We start from the raw sequence: 22,610 nt of genomic DNA on the forward strand, positions 1-22,610 counted from the left end.
AGTCTTCTGTGTGTGTGTGTGTGGTTAGGGAACCTGCTAATAGCCTCCAAACCTAGGAACTGGGGCCAGCTGGACTTGCTCCCACCTCTGCTTTTGCTCCAAGAGAGGACCAGTAATGGAAGAATTAGGCAAAGACCTTCAGTGAGAGCTAAGCCTTTTCTTAATTAGAGGGATTATCTACAATCACTTAAAAGTGTGTAAAGTTTAGGTTTTTCCAAGGAAAATGGAAGAAAACTTTCTGAGAAATCACTGTGATATTCCTAGTGAAAGTGGTACCATAACTAGAGTCTAGTCTACTAAGAGTTATTTTAGGAGTATCTAAAACTCTGTAGCTCCTCAAATCTCCTGCTACGTGAAACTTGCTAGCATAAGCCTGAAATGCCTTTAAGTGTAGTTCATGGTGAGAGTCCTCTCTGAGATGCCTTTAAATTTAGATCCATTACAAAGAAACATCCCAAGGACTGACTCTTATAGGAGAGGTCATCCACTATGAATGGGGAGAACTGGATGTGAAAAGCATACTTTGGATTATTCAATGAGGGGATGGGAGTAATGATGACTTTAACCCTCTGGGCCAGTGGGCATGGGAAGGATACAGCAGCGATGTTGAGATTATAGAGTCAACCTCCCACTCCCACTCACAAGCCAGGTTTGGGAGACAAAGAGCCTGGACCAAGTTTCAGCTCGTCCTGCAACTCTGAGTGAGTTCTAGAGTCCTGCAGATTCTATCCCCATAGAATGCTAGATCTGGAGAGAATCATTGAGCATCCATGTCTTCCCCTCATTTTATACATGAGGAAATTTATGATGCAAATTAGTTGTAGTGTTGTCTTGTTTAGTTTCTTGAATAAAATAAATCTAGTCCAACCCTCTCATACTACAAATGAGGAAACTGAGTCCAGAGAGGCTCTCTTAAAGAGCTTTGAGGCTCTTTCAAAATGAATTTCTTTTTCCATCCTTGGGTAAGTTATTTCATCATTCTGAGTCTTGTTGTTCTTATTTTAAAAGATGATGAAAATAATATCAGCTCTTCCCATAGCACAGAATTTAAAAATCAAATAAAATGAGAGCCATGAAAGGGCTTTGAATACTATAAAGTATTATGCAGATAAAATTATTTCATTACCTATTTCTCCATCTTCCTCTCCTATCCAGTGCCTTCTCTCACCCCACATATTGCATGACTTCTTATAAATTATTTTTGGAGAGAGATATTTGGGTAAATTTGAGATAATCTGGGGTCTTATTGGGTGTATAATAATTCCATCCTAGGGCAGGGAATTATTGCCATTGAGTATCCAGTTACAAAGGCCCACTTTTATATCTGGACCTAAGTTTACCACAGTGACAGCAGCTGTCAGGTATATTTGTAGGTGTTCTCTCTCTCTCTCTCTCTGTCTCTCTCTCTCTCCCTCTGTGTGTGTGTGTATATGTGAATGTGTGGAAATGGTGTAAAAATCAGGCTTAGGGACTACTGAAGTCCTATTTGTAAAACTGCCTTAGCCACAGGAGCTCTCTGAAGGTAAAGGGAAAACATTCACTTGACTCGAAATTGGAGTCCCATCGCCTAGGTTTATTGTGGCTTCATCATTTTTAGTATGACTTGGGGCAGAGAAAGTCACTTAAATGTTACGAGCCTCAGTTTTGTCATTTGTAATTAGTAAAACTAAAGGGATAATGTTATCCACTCTGCTCTGCACTGGGAATCAAAGTGAACTAATGCATGTGAAAGTACTTGTGAACTAGAAATAGCTGTAAAAACAACTTCATAGTTATTTCCTAGTAACAGGGGAAATCCCCCAGGGAAATGCTCAGAAGTTGTCTTTGACTTATTTTTTTTTTCAGCAGGGAGCAGCTAACCCTCTAGTCAAGGGAAATTGATTTGAATATTTGATTTTAGGATCTAGCCCTTAACCTACTTTCATTCCCTTGCTGAGACACCCTGGCTTTCCAAAAACACAAACAGAACTAGTTTTGGGTAAAAATGTTGAAGCATATTAAGTATGTTTTTAATGATCTTCTTTTTTCCTTTCAGTATCTCCTCCCCTAGAGCGGGTAGAGAGGGTAGCAGGAGAAACTATATCCTGAGAGGTAGGATGCCTTAGTAGTTAATAGCTTAAACTCTGGAGGTAGACAGATCTGGGCTGAATTTTTGCTTCATCATTTACTAGTTGTGATCTTGGACAAATTATCCAACTTCTTGGTTCCTCAGATTCCTAGTCTGTAAAATGGGGGCAATAATTGTACTATTTCATGGGATTGTCCTAAGTCTTAAATTTAATAGTGCCTGGCACAAATTCTGTTCCCAATAAATTTTTATCCACACTATGGATTTTGCTCCCTCACAGTTATTTATATTTTAAAGTTACCAGCCTGGATTTAGACATTGTCCCAAAGAATGACTTCTGATTTGGAGCATTAGGAACTTTCCCATCTCTTAACTTTGCTGAATTGGTGGTTTGTACAAGTGAGCCCCCGGAGAGTACTCGGCACAAATTTGAATACAAAACAGAATGTTGATTTTTTTGGGGGGAGATGGTATTTCTACAGCCTTTTAATTTTATACTTTTTTGGTGATTTTTCTTTTGCTTTTGCTTACAGATGATCAGAAGTGCTTTTCTTGATATTATCTCCTAATCAATATGCACATCCCTGTTCTGTCCAGAGGCCCTTTACCACTGACCAGTTGGAGCCTCAATTGGCTGGTCAAGACTTTGACTAAAACAAACTAACAAAAATGAAGTTTATTTCCTGGAATTCAGAAAACATAAAATATCGTATGTGTCTCATGGGAATAAGCTGGATCCTTAGAAATATAATAGATATGGTTATGAAACAAGAGCTCAGCTTGTTTAAATTCACCATTTCTGATTTGGGGCATGCTTCTGTGGATCAACCTCAAATTCATTTTGTCAGTTTACAAATTGGCTTTGGTTCCATGAAGTTGTGCCTAATGATTTATTTCCCATCCATACAGTAAAACTGCAGGCCAAATTGTGTGTGTGTGGGGGGAAAATATGTAGTTACCAGTTAGTTGAACATTTTCTTTTATAGAAACCAGTAGAACCAAGAAAACAGGAAAATACACTTAATAGAATGAGTAGTGAGGTTTATCTGGTGTTTAGGCACTCAAATGAATTACTTTTGTCACACCTTTTACCATAGAGCCTGAACTATTGTTTTTCTGTGTCTCACTTTTGATCAAATGAGGTCTATAAAGGCAGTTTGAAAATGAGGATGCATTATACAATTCTGAGATTATTATTTTTTATCAGCTTAGTGTTTGTTATGGAATGCTCTTGTTAGATAATGTTGAACTTTCTCTTTTGTACCAAGATATTATTGGCATCCTCTCATGAAATGGTTCTAATGCACACTTTGATTTCTAAATGAAGCACTTTCTTGAATTTGATAACTATGCGGTCTCTAGGCTGTCTTGAGTTGAATATAATTTAAACAAACAAATGAACAGGCTGCAGTCATAAGCAGTCGAAATAGTTGCTATAAGTAAGAGTTTGTCCTTTTGTTCCTGAGATAAAAAGGCCTCCTTATTTTACTCATTTTGGGTTTATAACTGTCAGTCCTTCTCTTCCTTCCTGTTTTAAGCAGGAAGTGCTGATAGCATTCTATATAAATAAGTACTGCATGTTGCATAACTATTGTCTCCTTTCAGACTTTGAAGAATGCCTGGAATAGTCTTGTTTCATTTCACAGGTACTCACAAGAGCCAGCCAGAAGGTCTTTATAAATAAATAATATTCATGCTATTTATGTCTTCTTGGAGGCATGGTTTGTCTGCCAAATATGTGTTAATAATCTAAATTTGTCAGTCCAGCAGGGTCAGCTCTGAGGAAAATTAGGCAATATATGAGCCCTTCTTGACTTCTCTTTTATTTAGAGTTATTTTTCCTCCCTTTTATCTCTTCTGCTGTACATATATCCAGTGCTTCTATTCTTTTTTATTTTGGTTTCTTTCAGCAAGAAATATTTATTAGAACGCTGCTTTTAATGATTGCTTTACACATACTGAGTAAGAAAGCTTTCCCCAATAATTTTAATTGGCTAATCAAACTTTGTTCAAGTATAATTTCCACTTTTTTATTAAAAACTTATTTTGGCACACCAACCAAAACATAGTAACTAACTTCAATTTGTGTAATTTATTTACTTTAGAAAATTAATACTGTATCTTCTCTCTGTGATATTATTTAAATGTTCATTGCAGTTAGTGTTTTAGAACCTACAGTATACCCATTCATTTAAAATATAATCTTATGCTTTATGTACAGCTCATTTGAAATATTGAAAAGATCATCTATAATTACTGACCACCTAGTGGCTTTAAATCTCCAAATACTCAAAAAGAATAGGAGACAATCAAGTAAAGATTATTATGTTTAAAAGAAAATATCCAGTAATACAGTTGTAAGTACAGCTGCTTACTTTATCATATTAATTGTACATGCAGTTGAGAACAATTTCTGCCTTATGTAATAGAAGTTATCTTAGATTTCATGTCCTACTCATTAAATTAAAATTAAAAATGTACTCTACGTACATAAAATATGCTTCAACTTATTAATTTAAAATATTGTCATTTAAACATTTGTACTAAGAAAAATGCTAATAAAATTTTTAAAGTCCATTTTCCTTTTCTGTTTTAAGTTTTTGTGTTATTTTTATCCATAAGATCTTGAATAAATAGCAGGTATCATGTTTCCCCGAAAATAAGACCTACCCATAAAATAAGCCGTAGCAGGATTTCTAAGCATTTAAGCCCTACCCTGAAAATAAGCCCTAGTGACAGGCATGGCTATGCAGCGTATCTACACAACACATGCATTTTGTCTTGGAGTGGTAAAGAAGATGAGCAGCCCTTCTCTTCTGCCCCATCGTGACAGCTACTGTCCCAGAGGTGACCAGAAAAGTGCGGGCAGCCCCACCAACAAGGTCAGCTCCCCCTGTCAGGTTCTGGCTATCCTGTTCATGCTGCAAGCTCAGGCTTTGAGGAGAAAATAACTCATCCCTTGAAAATAAGCCCTAGGGTGTCTTCTTGAGGAAAAATAAATATAAGACCCTGTCTTATTTTTTGGGAAACATGGTAATGTTAGAGTCATCTACTTTCAAATGATAACAGAGTCAAAATGAATGAAGAGCAAGTTGAATTATGTACTAAAGAGAAAAATCAAGGGAATTCTTTTATTTTTAATTTTTTTTATTTTTTTTTTTTTTTGAGACAGAGTCTCGCTTTGTTGCCCAGGCTAGAGTGAGTGCCGTGGCGTCAGCCTAGCTCACAGCAACCTCAAACTCCTGGCTCAAGCAATCCTCCTGCCTCAGCCTCCCAAGTAGCTGGGACTACAGGCATTCGCCACCATGCCCGGCTAATTTTTTATACATATTAGTTGGCCAATTAATTTCTTTCTATTTATAGTAGAGACGGGGTCTCACTCTTGCTCAGGCTGGTTTCGAACTCCTGACCTCGAGCAATCCGCCCGCCTCGGCCTCCCAGAGTGCTAGGATTACAGGCGTGAGCCACCGCGCCCGGCCAAGGGAATTCTTTTAAAGAGTAAAGGAATGTGATTCTAACTGATTAGTGATGAGTTGAGAACAGATATTAGGAAAAAGAATATGAAGTTTGCCAAACCCACCTCTTTGATTTAATTGTGTAGCCTAATCTTATTAGAAACTTATTTTGTTAATATTAGGTTGGTGCAAAATTAATTGCGGTTTCAGCATTGTTGAAATTTGCCACTCGATAGTGGAATACATTCTTAAATAAATGTGGTTATGTTATACATCATTTTTTTTTTTTTTGAGACAGAGTCTCACTTTTGTTGCCCTGGCTAGAGTGAGTGCCGTGGCGTCAGCCTAGCACTCAAACTCCTGGGCTCAGCAACCTCAAACTCCTGGGCTCAAGCAATCCTACTGCCTCAGCCTCCTAAGTAGCTGGGACTACAGGCATGTACCACCATGCCCGGCTAATTTTTTGTATATATATTTTTAGTTGGTCAATTAATTTCTTTCTATTTTTAGTAGAGACGGGGTCTCGCTCAGGATGGTTTTGAACTCCCAACCTCGAGCAATCTGCCCGCCTCGGCCTCCCAGAGTGCTAGGATTACAGGCGTGAGCCACCGCGCCCGGCCGCTATACATCATTTTAATGCACATTTCTTGCTTTATTATTTTTTTGCTAATGACTTATTACTTGCTGTTTATATTTATTTTAGACTATGGAAATGATGTTAGACAAAAAACAAATCTGAATGATTTTCTTATTCGAGTTCAAGATGGGTCAGAAAGCAGCAGAGACAATTAGCAACGTCAACAACTCATTTGGCCTAGAAACTGCTAACAGCACAGTAGTGTTTCAAGAAGTTTTGCAAAGGAGACGAGACCCTTGAAGATGAGGGGCCCAGTGGCCAGCCATCGGAAGCTGACAATGACCAATTGAGAACAATCATCAAAGCTGATCCTCTTACAACTACATGAGAAGTTGCTGAAGAACTCAACGTCGACCATTATATGGTCATTGAGTATTTGTAGCAAATTGGAAAGGTGAAAAAGCTCAATAACTGGGTGCCTCATGAGCTGACCAAAAATTTAAAAAATTGTCATTTTGAAGTGTTGTCTTCTCTTATCATATGTAACAACAACAAACAATTTCTCCATTGGATTGTGATGTGCAATGAAAAGTGGATTTTATATAACTGGTGACAACCAGCTCAGTGGTTGGATTGAGAAGAAGCTCCAAATCACTTTCCAAAGCCAAACTCGTACCAAAAAAAGTCATGATCACCGTTTAGTGGTCTGTTGCTGGTCAGATCCACTATGGCTTTCTGACTCCCAGCGAAACCATTACGTCTGAGAAGTATGCTCAGCAAATTGATGAGATGCACTGAAAGCTGCAATTCGTGCAGCCAGCATTGGTCAACAGAAAGGGCCCAATTCTTCTCCACAGCAATGCCTGACCACACGTCGCACAACCAATGCTTCAAAAGGTGAACGAATTGGGCAACGAAATTTTGCTTCATCTGCCATATTCACCTGACCTCTTGCCAACCGACTACCACTTCTTCAAGCGTCTTGACAACTTTTTGCAGGGAAAAACGCTTCCACAACCAGCAGGATGCAGAAAATGCTTTCCAAGAGTTAGTGGAATCCTGAAGCATGGATTTTTATGCCTATAGGAATAAACAAACTTATTTCTCAATGACAAAAATGTGTTGATTGTAATGATTCCTATTTTGATTAATAAAGATGTGTTAGAGCCTAGTTATGACAATTTAAAATTCATGGTCTGAAACTGCAAGTACTTTTGCATCAATCTAATAATATTCTCCATTACCTGGATTCAATCTAAAGATTGACTAATCACACATATTAATAAGACTACATTACTTTGGTGAAGCACCTTTCTTCTGATGGATTCATAATTTTTTTCAGACATAGCTAGTACCTTATTCATTTTCACTCCATCCTTCAAGATTGGTAAATTGACTGTGTGGTCAGTGGTAGTACCTAGTCTAAAACTAGCCTTTGGGATGGAAAAGAAATAGACAAGCAAGGTTGAGTCCATTGCAGAGTGAAAGCAATGATTCTAGCTGCCTGGAGGGGAACTAGAGCTGACAGGGTGGACATAACAGGAGCCAGTTTCAATTCACAGTAGAAAAGCTTTTCTGGCAAGTAAATGGCCATCAGTGGAGTTGGTTACCCTAAGGATTACTGAATTAAATTTCTTATCATTACAGGTTTGAGAGCTACATCTGTTAGGTATAAAATAGATAGGGTTCTTCCATTGCTATAATAACTAAAATTCTACCAATGCTAATATTATATGATTCTATAGTTAATTAATCTAAATGAGAGAAGCCACAAAGTAGAATGTACTAGGTATGCAATAAAAAGGACATAATTATTAGAACAGTTAAACATTCAAAAAATAAATTTCTATTTATTTAGTAATCATTATAGGCTTAAGAGAGAGATTAATCTCGGCACCAGTTCTCGTACATTTTATTTATTTATTTATTTTTTTGAGACAGAGTCTCACTTTGTTGGCCAGGCTAGAGTGAGTGCTGTGGCGTCAGCCTAGCTCACAGCAACCTCAAACTCCTGGGCTCAAGCAATCCTACTGCCTCAGCATCCTGAGTAGCTGGGACTACAGACATGGGCCACCATGCCCAGCTAATTTTTTCTATATATATTAGTTGGCCAATTAATTTCTTTCTATTTATAGTAGAGACAGGGTCTTGCTCTTGCTCAGGCTGGTTTCAAACTCCTGACCTCAACCAATCCACCCGCCTCGGCCTCCCAGAGTGCTAGGATTACAGGCGTGAGCCACTGCGCCCGACCGTCGTACATAGTATTTATATACTGAGCTAGCAGTCCCATACAAGGACTAGCGATAACCCTCTTATTTTCCTAGGAAAAAATTAGGAGATTGAAAGTTTTAGCACACCATTTATAAGTGATGCTGACTGATGAAGTAAGTGTAGGGGTATCTATTTAGAGAGTCTGAAATCAATTTTGATTTATTAATATAGTCCCCTTACACTCATCTGTCTGGATTTGTACCTTTCCCTCCTTTCTCTTTCTCTCTTCTCTATCTCTCTCTGGTTTCTCTGCCAATCTCATTGTTTAGTCTCTACTCTTTTACTTTTTCTGATGATTTCTCCATTGTTTAGCTGCACAGCAGCTGATTTCAACCCTGGATGGCCTGACTCCTAGGATAGTATCATCTCATTAGGCCAATGTTTCCTTGCCTATTTCAGTCTGTGAACTTGTTCTTGTCAGGGAGGTTTTTCTGGCTCACATGCAATCATTCATCAGCGTGGGATGAGCTAATCTCCTCAACATTCTTAATTTGTCCCCTCCAATTTTGGTTGCTTATTGCTATGTTTATCTACATTTTATCTCTGCATATCTATCCTTCTAACTAAAAAGTATCAGAAGGAAGTGTGGAAAATCTTGACATCATGACATGACAAGGAAATCTTTACATTATCCATTACAGCACTTACCACATTGTGTTTTAATTGCTAGTATTCCTGTCTTCCTTCCCCATTAGACTGTGAACATGAGGGAAGAGTTGTGATTGGTATCCTTATTACCTCACTCAGTGTTGGACATATAGTAGGTACTCAGTGTGTAACTTAAGTGAACAAAGCTACCAAAATGTTTGATATCATAGTGGGTATATAAAAGTTAAGACAACGTAGTTTCATATTTTATCAAAGGCCACTTGCATGATATATGTCTGAACAAATAAATAATGCCTTTTTCTAAGAAGGATAAAGCATGGCTCAGTTATGTTTTACAAATCTACTTAGGTACAGAGAATTTTTTTTTATCATACTTAATTAAAGAGTTTGTCTAAAAGTTTGATAAGTCACATCAAGTTGTTTTCCTGTGAGAACCACTTACAAGGGTCAAGAGTTATGTAACCATTTATGATTATAAACACATGTGCTTAGATAAGTGTGATAAAAATTGAAACTTCTAAACAATTCTTTGATCTTTGAAAACAAGAATGTGTATTGGTCATAGTCTAGAAGTAAATGAAGAGTCTAAGTACACTTGAATGAAGGCTGGAGACACAAAGTGTCCCAAGGAATAAAATAGATGCAGTAAGTCACATAAAATTATTATATGCCTTTTTAAATTTATGATTTAAAAATCATTGTGTTTTTTATGACTTAGAAAATGGCATTGCATTTTATTATGATATAATAAATATGTATTCATATAGAAAAATTTAAAAGCAGTACTGAATAAGAAGAACATAAAAATCACTTGTGGAACTATATTATACCCAAATAATTGTCATTAACAATTTCACGTATGGTTTTCAAGTTTTCTTCTATTGAATAGTAAGAATAATTATAAAAATAATGGTATAACCAGTTTAATCAATAACTACATTAAGTATGGTATAACCATGGAGTACTATTCAGTTCTAAGAAAAAACGGTGATATAGCACATCTTGTATTATCCTGGAAAGAGCTGGAACCCATACTATTAAGTGAAGTATCCCAAGAATGGAAAAACAAGCACCACATATACTCACCAGCAAACTGGTATTAACTGAGCAGCACATAAGTGGACACATAGGTACTATAGTAATAGGGTATTGGGCAGGTGGGAGGGGGGAGGGCGGCGGGTGTATACATACATAATGAGTGAGATGTGCACCATCTGGGGGATGGTCATGTTGGAAACTCAGACTTGTGGGGGGAGGGGGGAAAGGGCATTTATTGAAACCTTAAAATTTGTACCCCCATAATATGCCAAAATAATAAAGAAAAGTATGGTATAAGGAGAAAGCAATTTTATTGTTCCTCACCATTCATTAAACTCTTTTTGTGGAATAGTTCTTGTTCTTGGATGAAATTTCAAATGTGCACCATCAATCTTAGATGTTAATTTAGTGTAATAATCATATAACTCTAAACTCAATTTAAAGCTGTTCCTTTCCTGCAAGACTGACCTATTTCAGGCTTGTTACTGGGGGAGGCATGATCAGCACTTTTATTTTCCCATCTTACTACTATATTCCTTTTTCTACACTCTCTAGGCTGCATCTTCATGATTGGGGTTTGAGGTGGAGTGTGTATGTGTGTTTGTGGCAGGGGAAAGGGAGTTAAAGGAAAGAAAGACTGTACCTGACTGGTAAGGTTATGTATATTGTGTTGCTACCATTTTGGTGTGGCAGATTTCAAATGTTGTGCATTCTTTGAAGGTTATTCATCATTGGCTGTCTCTTTTCTATAGTTCTCTTGATTCAGACAATGCCTTCTCTGGCTAGCCATTTACAATGCTGTTCTTAGTCCTCTGGTTATTAGCTATCTTTCTCTCAACTCAGGTTACTTTGTTACTTTAAATGGATCTTTGGGTAGAGTCTTTTTAAAGATAATGCGAGTTCAACTCCATTGCCTGGGTTCACTTTTGGTCCTCAGGAAATATACATGAATTTTTGTCTACTAAATTCTAGAAGTTTAGGCTATTCCCAAAAGCAGCTCTATCTTCTTTTCTACCATCTAGCTGATGAAACTTTAGGCCTCACAGCCTCTCATCTTTAGACTTCCCTAGGCAGGCATCAGGTGTCTATCCTTAGGTTCTCACCCCCAAATTCCATGGTACACATATAACCTTTCCAAATTATTTCCTTGAATCTCCCTTCATTTAGCTTGAGGGGAAGGAGCGAATACCCCGCTTCTTTTGGGGGTTGAAGGGGAATATGTGCAATACTTTGAAAACTTTATCTAAATAAATCTTTACTACTGCCCCATTATATTCTCAACACATTCTTAGCCTTCTGTTATGTATCTTGGAGGTGGGTGAAGGTCCAATGTTGGCAGAATTAAGTTTTGGCTACTCCGTGTGCAAGCCTTTCTAGAACATCTAGCACTTCCTTACCTATCACAATGTTTTTGGCCTTGGGGCTTCTGCTAAACTGACACAACAGCAAAAGTCAGATTTAGCATCCTGTTACACTAATGCTTCCAAAGTACTTCCTATATACCAAGCACTAATGCTATGTGCTTTACATGTACGAACCCATTTGATGCCCACAACAATTTAAACAGAGTGTATAATCATTACCCTCATTTTATAGTTGAGAAAACTGAAATAAGATGTTAAATAACTTGCCTAGCTTTACACAGTCAGTTAATGATGTAATAAGGCATTGAACTCAGGCTGCCTGCCTTCAGAGCTTACAACAGATGTGCTATGCATACCTAGCATAGAATTATATCTTTCTGTTAGGCTAAACAAAATGGCTTTTTGTTGGCTGTAACTTACTGGTATTAAAATGCAACCAGACTGTTGGGGCACAGTGATCATTCATAAGCCTTCTTCTCATGTTTGTGTATAAGGTGTCCTTTAGATGTTTGCTGCAAAGTCACAAAGTATTTCTAGTAGTAACTGAGTAGATACGGTCAATTGTATTTGAAATATATTTTAAATGTATTTATGTATAAAAGTAGTATGCGGACATGTTAACTAAACAATGTAGATAAGGAAAAGAGCTAATCTATAATTAGAGGAACAAAGATTACAGCTTCCTAGGTTTCAGCTGCCTGTTTAGGTGACTCAGGTGCTGTAATCATTCCCTTAAAGCTCAAAATATTTTAAAATTCCAGCAGCTTAGATTTTGAATTACTTCTTTTCACAATGGTTTGCCTCATTCCTAATTCTCAGAGCAGCCCCTGGGCCTCTTTGATTGACCACCAGGAAGTTGTCCCTCTTGGTAAATCTTCTACATTACACCAAACCTCTCTCACAGCTAGAATGATCCAGTTTATAAGGCTATGATTCCCTTGTGTTTGTCTTACATTATAAAGGCATTGCTGCAGGGGTGGGTGGGTAGTGATGTTACCCATTTTTTTCTGCGTCATATCCAGCTAAGGAAATACTGTCACTCCTTGTGTCCCACAGTCAGACAATCCAAGCAGTCAGGGATTCCCTAGGCAGTTGTTTAAATGTCTTTGCCATCTCTAAGATTTCTGCAGCAGTATATTCCCTGATAGTGATAGTTTCCTGCATTGGTTGACTCCCATTTTGCTGCAGTTGTCGAGCTTTCACTTTCCCTTGCAAGGCTCTTCGTCCCTCTCATCAATATTGGTGACCTCTATATTATCAAGAGCTTCCTATTCATAATATTCCTAAGGATTCCATGTTTTTATATTCTAATCAGGCTTAGTTATGATAGCCCTGATTTTTGGTTGTTTCCAGTGTTTCCCCTGCAAACAGACAAATTTACATGCTAATGTTTTAATTTTTGTTTCTTGCTCCTCAATTTTGTCCAGTAGATTTGAGGCAAGGAGAGAAATGGAAAGGAGCATGTCCTTCTGTAGTTGCAACTCCACCCCTAGCTGCTTAATGTTCTCTTCTGCTGCTAGCTGGGCTTCCATTGCCAAAGGAATGGCCCACAAAAGCCATGGGGCAGCTGCTCACCACCCTTCCTTATCACAGTATGGTGTATGGCTCTCAGTTAACAATTGCTTTAACACCACTACCCCTCCAACCCCCATGTTTTGGAGGTGTCCTCTTACTTATGCAGTGGTCCACAAGCATCTAAAAGGTGAGCCATGCTATTCCACATAGAAGTGGCTAGCCACCCTGGGATTTCCCCCATGGGGGCTTCATTCCGTTTATTATTTCTTGTTCTCTCAGCTCCTGTATGGATTGCTGAATGTTCTGCACGGTGAGCAGGTTTATGCAAACCTACCTCTAAAGACTAAGAGAGCTGAGAGGCTGAAGAAGGAGGCTGCAAAATCCATTTTGTCATAAAAAAAATTAACATTGAGTAAAAACTTAACAGAAGCAATGCCTTAGGCAGCTGTTAGACAATAAGTTTCTGCACTTGCCCTCTAGAAAGTATTATTTATATAGGAAAGTTTTTGGTAAAACACATGTAGCTGGCCATGTCTCAGACCCTCTTCTGAAACTCGTGACCACTGGGAAAGTTAGGTAAGCATCTTTATAGGGGGTTATCTATGCTACAGCCATTGTTTCTTGACCTTGCTGCAGGAATGCCTTAGTATACAGGAGTCAAACTTTGGTCATTATGACAGTTTCACTTCAAGATGCAACAGACTGTTTTCCTACAATGATTTTTTATTTAATATTTTGAATATAAAATAGAGTAAACTAGATCAAAATCAAATGGCATAAAATGGCAAATAGTGACATTCTCTTTTCTTGTCACTGTTCCCTATTCACTCAGTTTCCAATTCTTTGCTCTTCCCCAGGTAAATACTTTACTTAGAGCTTTTATGCATATTTTCACAGTTTTTAATAATGCAAACACAAGCAAGTGTGAAATTATATTTTAATTTCATGTCCCCTCAGTTTTTTTAAAAAAGAAAATTTAGTGTTCTAAATGTGCTGCTTTGCACCTTTTTTTTTCACACCACAATATATCTATCAGATTTTTTTTATATCAATACCTAGAGGGCTTTCTCATCCATGTTTACAACTTTGTCTATTCTACTGAATGGATATATCATAATTTATTTAACTAGTCACCTGTTTGTGGACAACTGGTTATATATAATCTTTAAATATTATAAATGCTATAAAATGATATCATTTTAATAGTGTTCTATTATTTTATTCTATAGATGCAGCAATAGTTATTTAAACAGTCCTATATTGTTGAATAGTTAGGCTTTTTTCAATATTTTATTATAAATAATGCAATTAACATTAATGTACTACTATTTTTGTGTATATCTATATTTTTTAGGATGAATTTCTAGAAATTATGCTATTTTGTAGTATCAGTTCTTTTAAATATATATATATATATACTATAACCATAACTTGATTATAAACTCCTTATAAAAAGGAAATTTTTGCTATTACCCTAAAATACCAAGGGTAATATTATATTCACATTGAGCTCAATAAACATATATTGATTGTGGGGACAAATTTTGGTCCAAGTATTGTTTTCTATGTTACTGTGAGAATGGAAGTGAATTGCTTTACTCCTTAGTCTGTGGCCATAGACAAAATCCCCAAGCCTTAGGATGATAACAATGGAGTCACTCTTTAATAAAAGCAAAGAATACAGGGGACCCAAGAGTACAGATGATCAGTGAAGAGAACTTAAATGGTGTTCCCCTCGCCTCTTCCGGGACCAACCTCACAACTAGGTTGGCACTGGAGAAGGGAAACCATGAAGCATATGACAATTCTAGTCTAAAATTCTATTCCTGGTATACAAAGATGATACTCCTGGCTCTTCATTAGTAGGCCATGTGTTTAAGGTTGTTTCTTCAGTTATGAAAATGACATACCATGCCCCTTTTTTGATTTATGACTAATCCTTGGGAGAATGGTTGACGGGAGTTAGAGTGAAGATGGTTAGAGAAGCAGCCATTCAATTGCATTAAATCCTGGTATCTTTCACACCATCCTACAGTAATCAAAATTACCTAGGTCCAAAGGTAGTAGTGACATGTCATAATATGCTTAGAAGATAAAGGGGAATGAGTGTATCTTTGGTTTTTTTTTTTTTTTTTTAAAGCTATAGGCCCAGATGCTTTGACAGGTACATGATAATATAAATAAGGACATCCTGGAAAAATCATCAGACAAGAAGAACAAGTTTGAGAATAGTCTATGTGGTAAAACAAGTTGCTTCTTGTAGAGCTGTGGACTAAACACTTAACTTTCACTGGCTAAGCATTATCTACCCAAAATGCAGAGATACTCACGTAGTTTGGAGTGGCAGAGAAACTTACATTGTATTTTGCACCAGAGGTATGTGACCAAAATTCATTTGGGAAATGTTTTATCCGTATTTTTCTCACTGTTCCTGAGGGTTGAGAAATGTGGAAACCAGATAATGTTACTTAACAACTGTTTTAATCTCTGTGGTGTTTTTGAATCCTAAGTCAAATGATTGTTCTTTGGATGTACTACTGAGAGCAGTAGGCAGACTGCTGAGAACCTGCACAGAGCTTCTCTTTTATTTGTTGAATATTCCCTCAGGTGCCTGATGTTTGACTATGTTCTAAGATCTCTATTAAGTTTAGAAGTGCTTCCACTGTGTGACAAATGGAGCTTCCTCTACCCCACACGGTGATCTTTCAGACATCTTAGAAATAATAAACAATCAAATATGTTAAAGGTTTGCTATTGTCCTTTAACAATTCAAAATCAGAAACAATTTAAGTGTTTCTGGCAAGCTGACTTTTCTTGTAAATGGTGCTGAGAGGAAGCTGGAATCCTGCCATTGTCTCTTTAACCTTAATCAAGATTATGTAATATATAAATCCAGGAAGTTTTGCAAGATATAATAATAGTGTTCTTGGCTTTCTGTGCCACTTTATTCTCTCATATCTTCTGTCTCTTATTGCTATTTATCTCCATTGCTAACTGTAGGCATTCGCCTAAAGTTCAATATTGAGCTTTCTTTTCTCCCTTAAGGATCCATCAGCTTTTATGATTTCAACTATCTCTTTATGTAGTTACCAAATCATTGCTTTTAATACTCACTACTAAAGGTCTCTGTTACCACATTTTCTTTCTTTCTTTTCTTTCTTTTTTTTTTTGAGACAGAGTCTCACTTTGTTGCCCAGGCTAGAGTGAGTGCCATGGCATCAGCCTAGCTCACAGCAACCTCAATCTCCTAGGCTCAAGCAATCCTGCCTCAGCCTCCCGAGTACCTGGGACTACAGGCATGCGCCACCATGGCCGGCTAATTTTTTGTATATATATATTTTAGTTGGTCAATTAGTTTCTTTCTATTTTTAGTAGAGATGGAGTCTCGCTCAGGCTGGTTTCGAACTCCTGCCCTGGCCTCCCAGAGTGCTAGGATTACAAGCGTGAGCCACCACACCTGGCCCACATTTTCAATCTTTCATTTTCACTTAGGAATATCATACAAGCTCTTTCCCATAGGCTTACATGTTAGATTAAACAGGGTTTGATATGGATCCCAATTTACCCAACTCAACTCTTTAGCAATGTTACATCTCCAATATACACTGGAGACTTAGGAAACGAGTAAAAAAATTTCCATCAGATAATGTCATGATAATATGTTGCCTTGCCTCTCCCCACCCCACTGCCACTGTCATTATTTCTAGGCTTAGCTTCTGGCATAGGCCTGATATCTAAATAGCCATGGGGATAGAACTTAAGGGAAGATGGACAGACAAATGCAATATACTGAAGCATATGCACCTCAGTCATAGAAAAGCTTTTAGGCTCCCCTTTTATTCACCAGTTCCCTGTTGTCTAGGAGCTCACAACTCAAAGTGGGAGGCAGCCATCTGAGCAGGAAATTATAGCAGTGTAGTATAGCACTATGATATAGTGCTGTACAGAGATGAGGCACTTAACCCAGCTCAGAGTGGCCAGTTTCCAGTTTTCCTTGAAAACCTATGTTGTCAAGCCTTTTAAAAGCATTTATTTACATGAAAAGGAATGGTTTGTAATCATTACTTTTCTTTAAGTTAGGCCCTCAGGATCTGTTCTTGCTAGCAATGTTAGCTGGATCCTATTTACTCTTCACACTTAAAATTAATACATTTCCAATTTTTTCAATATAGGCTGATATTCCAGGCTGCCACTTTTCTTGCATTTAATTAAAATTAGTGAGGCTTGGCCAGCAGCGGTGGCTCACGCCTGTAATCCTAGCACTCTGGGAGGCCAGGGCAGGAGGATTGCTTGAGGTCAGGAGTTCAAGACCAGCCTGAGCAAGAGTGAGACCCCGTCTCTACTAAAAAAATAGAAAGAAATTGGCTGGACAACTAAAAATATATAGAAAAAATTAGCAGGGCATGGTGGCACAGGCCTGTAGTCCCAGCTACTCAGGAGGCTGAGGCAGCAGGATTGCTTGAGCCCAGGAGTTTGAGGTTGCTGTGAGCTAGGCTGACGCCATGGCAAGGCACTCTAGCCCGGGCAACAGAGAAAGACTCTGTATATATATAAAAAAAAAAAAATAGTGAGGCTTTACTACATTATAATTGTGAAATACTCAGAAAAATAATTGACCCCGTGACCCTTTTAATATTATATTTGTTGAGTATTAATAAATTCCCAGGTGCATAGATCTCAGGCCATTTCACAGAGGAGTTAATTCATTTGGATTCTTGTCCAAGCAACTATGAAACCACTGGACCAAAGCTATAACAAGTGCAGTATAGAGAGGATTGGTTGATAAACCATTCAGATGAGAGAAAAATATCATTTATTCAGAAAACGATATTAGCTTTCACTATTAGTGATATGATATTAAAGTGTTTGCTTTTGAAGATGCATTTCTTTGTTTTTTTGCCACCAAGATTTCATCCAATATATCTTGAGAAAAAATAGCACAGCTAAGGCATTTTGATTATTGCCTGTGTCTGCCTTCTTTTCTTCATATTCAGATACTGTGTGATTGCTAATAACTATAGAACTAAAATTTCAAAAATATTTTCTTAAAGTTTCCATGAAATGAGACAAAGATTCAGGCCATTGTAGGGAGTGTATTTTTTCTAATGATGGCAGTGCTATTTATACGGGTCAGTTGAGAGAATAGTTTGGCTGAAATGCATTGTGCAAGTTGTGGAGGAATTGGAAGATGAAATTGGATGGAGATTAAAGGAAATTTTTGAATGACAGGCTAACATGTTTACTTTGAGAGTAACATGACTTCATCTTTGGTTTTGGAGTAAAGAAGTTACAAGAGGAATGTAGTGCTTAGAAATATTATCTGAGAGTAATTTTCAGAGAAAGAGACTGAGGGAAGAGGAAAAAGTTAGGATATTGTTGCCTTAGCAGTCCAGGTATGAGGTGATAAGTATCTGTTTTAAGGTGGTGCCAATGTCAATGAAATTTCAGAAGATATTTTCATAGAATTTCATAGACTCTATAGTTAGAATGAGTGTGTAAAATCTTCTATTCTAACTTCCAACTAGGTGAATATATAGCTTTTATAGTATCCCTGATACTTCCTACAGCAGTGAATTTCATTGTTGCCTAAGATTTTTTTTCTTGGCTAACAACTAATTTTTTTTTTAATTTTTTTTTTATTTTGGCATATTATGGGGGTACAGATTTTAAGGTTTCAATAAATGCCCATTTCTCCCCCTCCCCCCAAAAGTCTGAGTCTCCATCATGACCATCCCCCAGATGGTGCACATCTCACTCATTATGTATGTATATACCCGCCCCCCTCCCCCCTCCCACCTCCCCAATACCCTGTTACTGTAGCACCTATGTGTCCACTTAGGTGCTACTCAGTTAATACCAGTTTGCTGGAGAATATATCTGGTGCTTGTTTTTCCATTCTTGGGATACTTCACTTAGTAGTATGGGTTCCAGCTCTAACCAGGAAAATATAAGATGTGCTATATCACCATTGTTTCTTAGAGCTGAATAGTACTCCATGGTATACATATACCACATTTTATTAATCCATTCTTGGATTGATGGGCACTTAACAACTAATTTTTAAAAATATTGTGCTTAGATATACTTCCTGGTAACTTTGACACTGAGTCTTTAGAAGGAACAAATTACTGGTTAGACTTGATTGGTTAGGTGGTAAGGTAATAGGGAATAATTCATACGTGGTTTCAAAGCCATAAGCCTTAATGATTGAGGGAATTATGAAGTTACTGATATATATATATATATATATATAGAGAGAGAGAGAGAGAGAGAGAGAGAGGTTGGGAGTGGGAAACAGTTTGGGAAGGGGAAGGCAATATGAAGAGATTGCTTTTGGACTTGTCTATCTAAAGTTGAACTCAATTTAATGACATAACAATTGGACTCTAAAGACTTGTTTGTTTATTTAGTCAACATCATTATACATTTCCCTTCATGACTTCAACATTTACTATCTATTCAGTGTTGAGAAAAATATCTAAATATCTGAAAGGTTAGTTTCCTTTTCTAAAAAGCAGCAATAATCAATAATGCTTGTACTTCTTAACTCAAAGGGCATTGGTAGGATCAAATGAGATAGTATATGTTAAAGTACTTTATAAATTTTAAGTAAAATATGGACTATTATTGTTATTAACCGAGTGAAAATGTTCAGCAGACATTTTGAAATAAAGAATTGCAACTCAAGTGAGAACACATGACTGGAGATAGAGACTTAAATTATCTACATACAAGAGATAATGAAAATTATTTTAATAGGCTAAATTATGGGTAAAATAAACAGGAAAGAATAAAGAGTCAAAAACTAGGTTGTGAAGAATGCCTACAGGTAATACATTCAAGTAAGATGTTGAATTAGCTAAGAAAACAAAAGGCTGTAAGACATATAGAAAAGAAAACCAAGTTCATGTAATGTTATATAAATGAATGAAGGAAACCTTTTAAGAATGGGCTGGTTAGCATCATATGCTATGAGTTCAAGTAGAAAGAAAGCTGAGAAGTTGGTGGAAGGTGATGATCAGGAGCACAGTGGTGGGGACACAGCCTCAGTGTAGTTGGAGGTGGGGGACAGATGCCATGTAGGAAGCTAGACTGCTGGCCATCCATGAAGAACAGAGAATGGGAATACTATTTCTTGGAAGACTTTGAGGAAGTTTGTTTGTCTTGCTTGATTGTGAACATGATAGACTAAAGGAATATTCTGAACTGGTTACTTAGTGGACTTGCTATCAGGAAGCAAAAAAGTTCACTTTCTTCTAGTTATCCTTTTCTGGAGCCCTAGAGAGTCAGCATGTAGGGGGACTATTCTGCTTCGGTGTCACTGTGGTTTGGAGCTTTGTCTACAATAGTCTTATAACGAGTGACATAGAAAAGAGGACATTAATAGTTTGTTTGCATTTGAGCAATGATAATATGTATTGAATTAAGAAAATGGCATGGCTAATATCATGAAATAGACATTTGAGAAAGATGGACCCCAAATAATTTCTCTTTATTTTATTTAACTATCAATACAAACATATTATTCTAATATATACAATGTAATTTATTAATAAAAGCATACATTTTCCACTTTAGAGTTTTAAAAAGCTCCTTGCCTGAAGCAATCTATCTTGTGTAGAATAAGTTGGAATTTAGTCCTCTTAATTTTTTCAAGTGCGTGAAATGTCACCCCTGGATGGATTCTCAAAATTCAAAGATATGATAGGCCTCACCTAAGCAGGTAGAGGCAGAGGAAATGTTAGGAATATGGGAAATATTGGGAAAGAGTGCTACTTCTGAAGTCAAAAATCAGAGTTTAGTTAAACCACTTTGGTATGGTGCTCACTGGCTGTACTGTACCTTGCCCACAGCCGGCACTCAGAGTCTGCACGATAGTTTGTGCTGTACATTGACGACAAATCCATTTTGCTCTTGTGTGATGAGGAAAGCTTTAAAGCACTGAAAACTTGTTTTACTTTGCAGGCAGCTTTACTTGTAATGTAAATCAGAATAGGTAACATATACATGTATGTTTTCATTATGTTATTTTTAAGTGTTCACAATTTAATTTTGATAAATGAAAAATTAGAAAAGTCATATCACGGCTGTCGGCTAAAGTCGCTGTGCACATTTATCTGTGGCTGTCAACTACAGTTGATGATGGTCCCGAAGTGGTTAAATTCTACAATTAATTCAAATATATCAAAGGTATCAAATAAGAAAATTTGAGTGATGATCTAGTCTCTATAGGAATTGATAGGTTATTTCAAAGTGAGAATAAAAGATGAATAAGAGATTAACAATTTGTTTTCACCACTCTGTTATCTTGTCAATAGAAGTTGGCAGATAAAACTGAAAAACTGATCTTTCCTTTTCTACCTTATTTTGCCTGTTAATAAGGCATAGTTTGTGTCTATATCTGAAAACACAAATCGTAACTGAAAGCATTAAAAGAGTTAAATTGAGCACTTGTAGTTTTTTCTATTGTCTGTATAACACATTTCCAGGCAAGTTTATGAATAAATTTTACTCAGAGCTCAATAAAAGAGTTTAACAAAAGAATTTGCATTGCATCCAATGCTAGGTTTACATATTTATATCATGATGAATGAATTTACTCACTTGGTGTAAATATTCATGTTCCACTCTTACTTCAACTACGAGAGTTTCCTTCCTTCTGTTCTCTTCATTTAAAATACTGTTTCTCCCCAGTTTTTCGACCTATTAAAATTTATTCTGTGTTCTAGCACCAGTGTAAGCCCTGCCTCTTCAATAAAGTACTTTCTAAACACTCCAGGCCACATGGATCTTTCCTTCTCTGAACTCCTATAATTTTAGAAGCTGCACTGTAGAGTGCACAGCTGTTACATACCCAGGCTCTAGGGCCATACAATCTAGGTTTGAATTCCATTTCTACTACGAACTAGCTCTGTGGCTTTAGGCAATTTATTTAACTTTGCTGAGTATTGACTACCTTAGGGCAGGCGGGAGGGGGGAGGAGGGGAGGGGTATATACTTACATAATGTGTGCCGTGCACACCACCAGGGGATTGGACACGCTTGAATCTCTGGCATGTTGGGGGGAGGAAGGGGGAGCAGGGGCAATATTTGTAACCCTAACAATATTTGTACCCCCATAATATGATGAAATAAAAGGAAGAAAAAAAAAATGTACCTAAAAAAAATGTAATAATAGGACTTATCTATAGTTATAAATGAAGATAAGATGGATCAATACATGTAAACCATTTAGAATAGTTTCTGCAATAGAGTAAATGCTCAATACATGTTAGCTATTTTGGTATTATAGTATTTTGAGCATTTTCACCTCAACTAGATTGCAGATGTCTTAAAGGCAGGGACACCCAAATTTAGCTCCAGCTCCAAACTTGCATCTTCCACTCAGGAAAACAAAAGCTCTAAGAGCTACAGGGCCCACTTGCCTCAGAAGGCAATTTAGGTCCTGTTTCTTGCTACTTGAAGCACTATTATCACCTTCATCCTCATCCCAAGCAGCTTGTTGAAGAATGCCTTTTAATCACACTTCCTTCATTTGTGTCATTTCCAGTTATGGTTTATGGCTCTTTATGGACTGGTACTCCTGGCTCAGCAAACCCACTTCTGGGTTTGTCAGATTTAGCAAGAATAAGACAAAACATATAACCAAAACCCCAAAGCAAAACAGTTAAATGTGAATTTCAGATAAACAGAAATCATTATAGTATATTAAA

The 22,610-nt window shown here is 37.1% G+C and overlaps 1 long non-coding RNA gene across 1 annotated transcript in view; it reads left to right on the forward strand.

Moving 5' to 3' along the window:
- Nucleotides 1–15,172: 15,172 nt before the first annotated feature.
- The window catches only part of LOC142865875 (uncharacterized), a 74,993-nt gene continuing 67,555 nt past the window's right edge, over nucleotides 15,173–22,610 (forward strand). Inside the window, exon 1 of the long non-coding RNA XR_012915962.1 lies at nucleotides 15,173–15,273. This is a non-coding gene — a long non-coding RNA (uncharacterized LOC142865875). The remainder of the gene's footprint in view (nucleotides 15,274–22,610) is intronic.

Source organism: Microcebus murinus, chromosome X, assembly GCF_040939455.1.
Source record: "Microcebus murinus isolate Inina chromosome X, M.murinus_Inina_mat1.0, whole genome shotgun sequence".
Lineage (NCBI taxonomy): Eukaryota > Metazoa > Chordata > Mammalia > Primates > Cheirogaleidae > Microcebus > Microcebus murinus.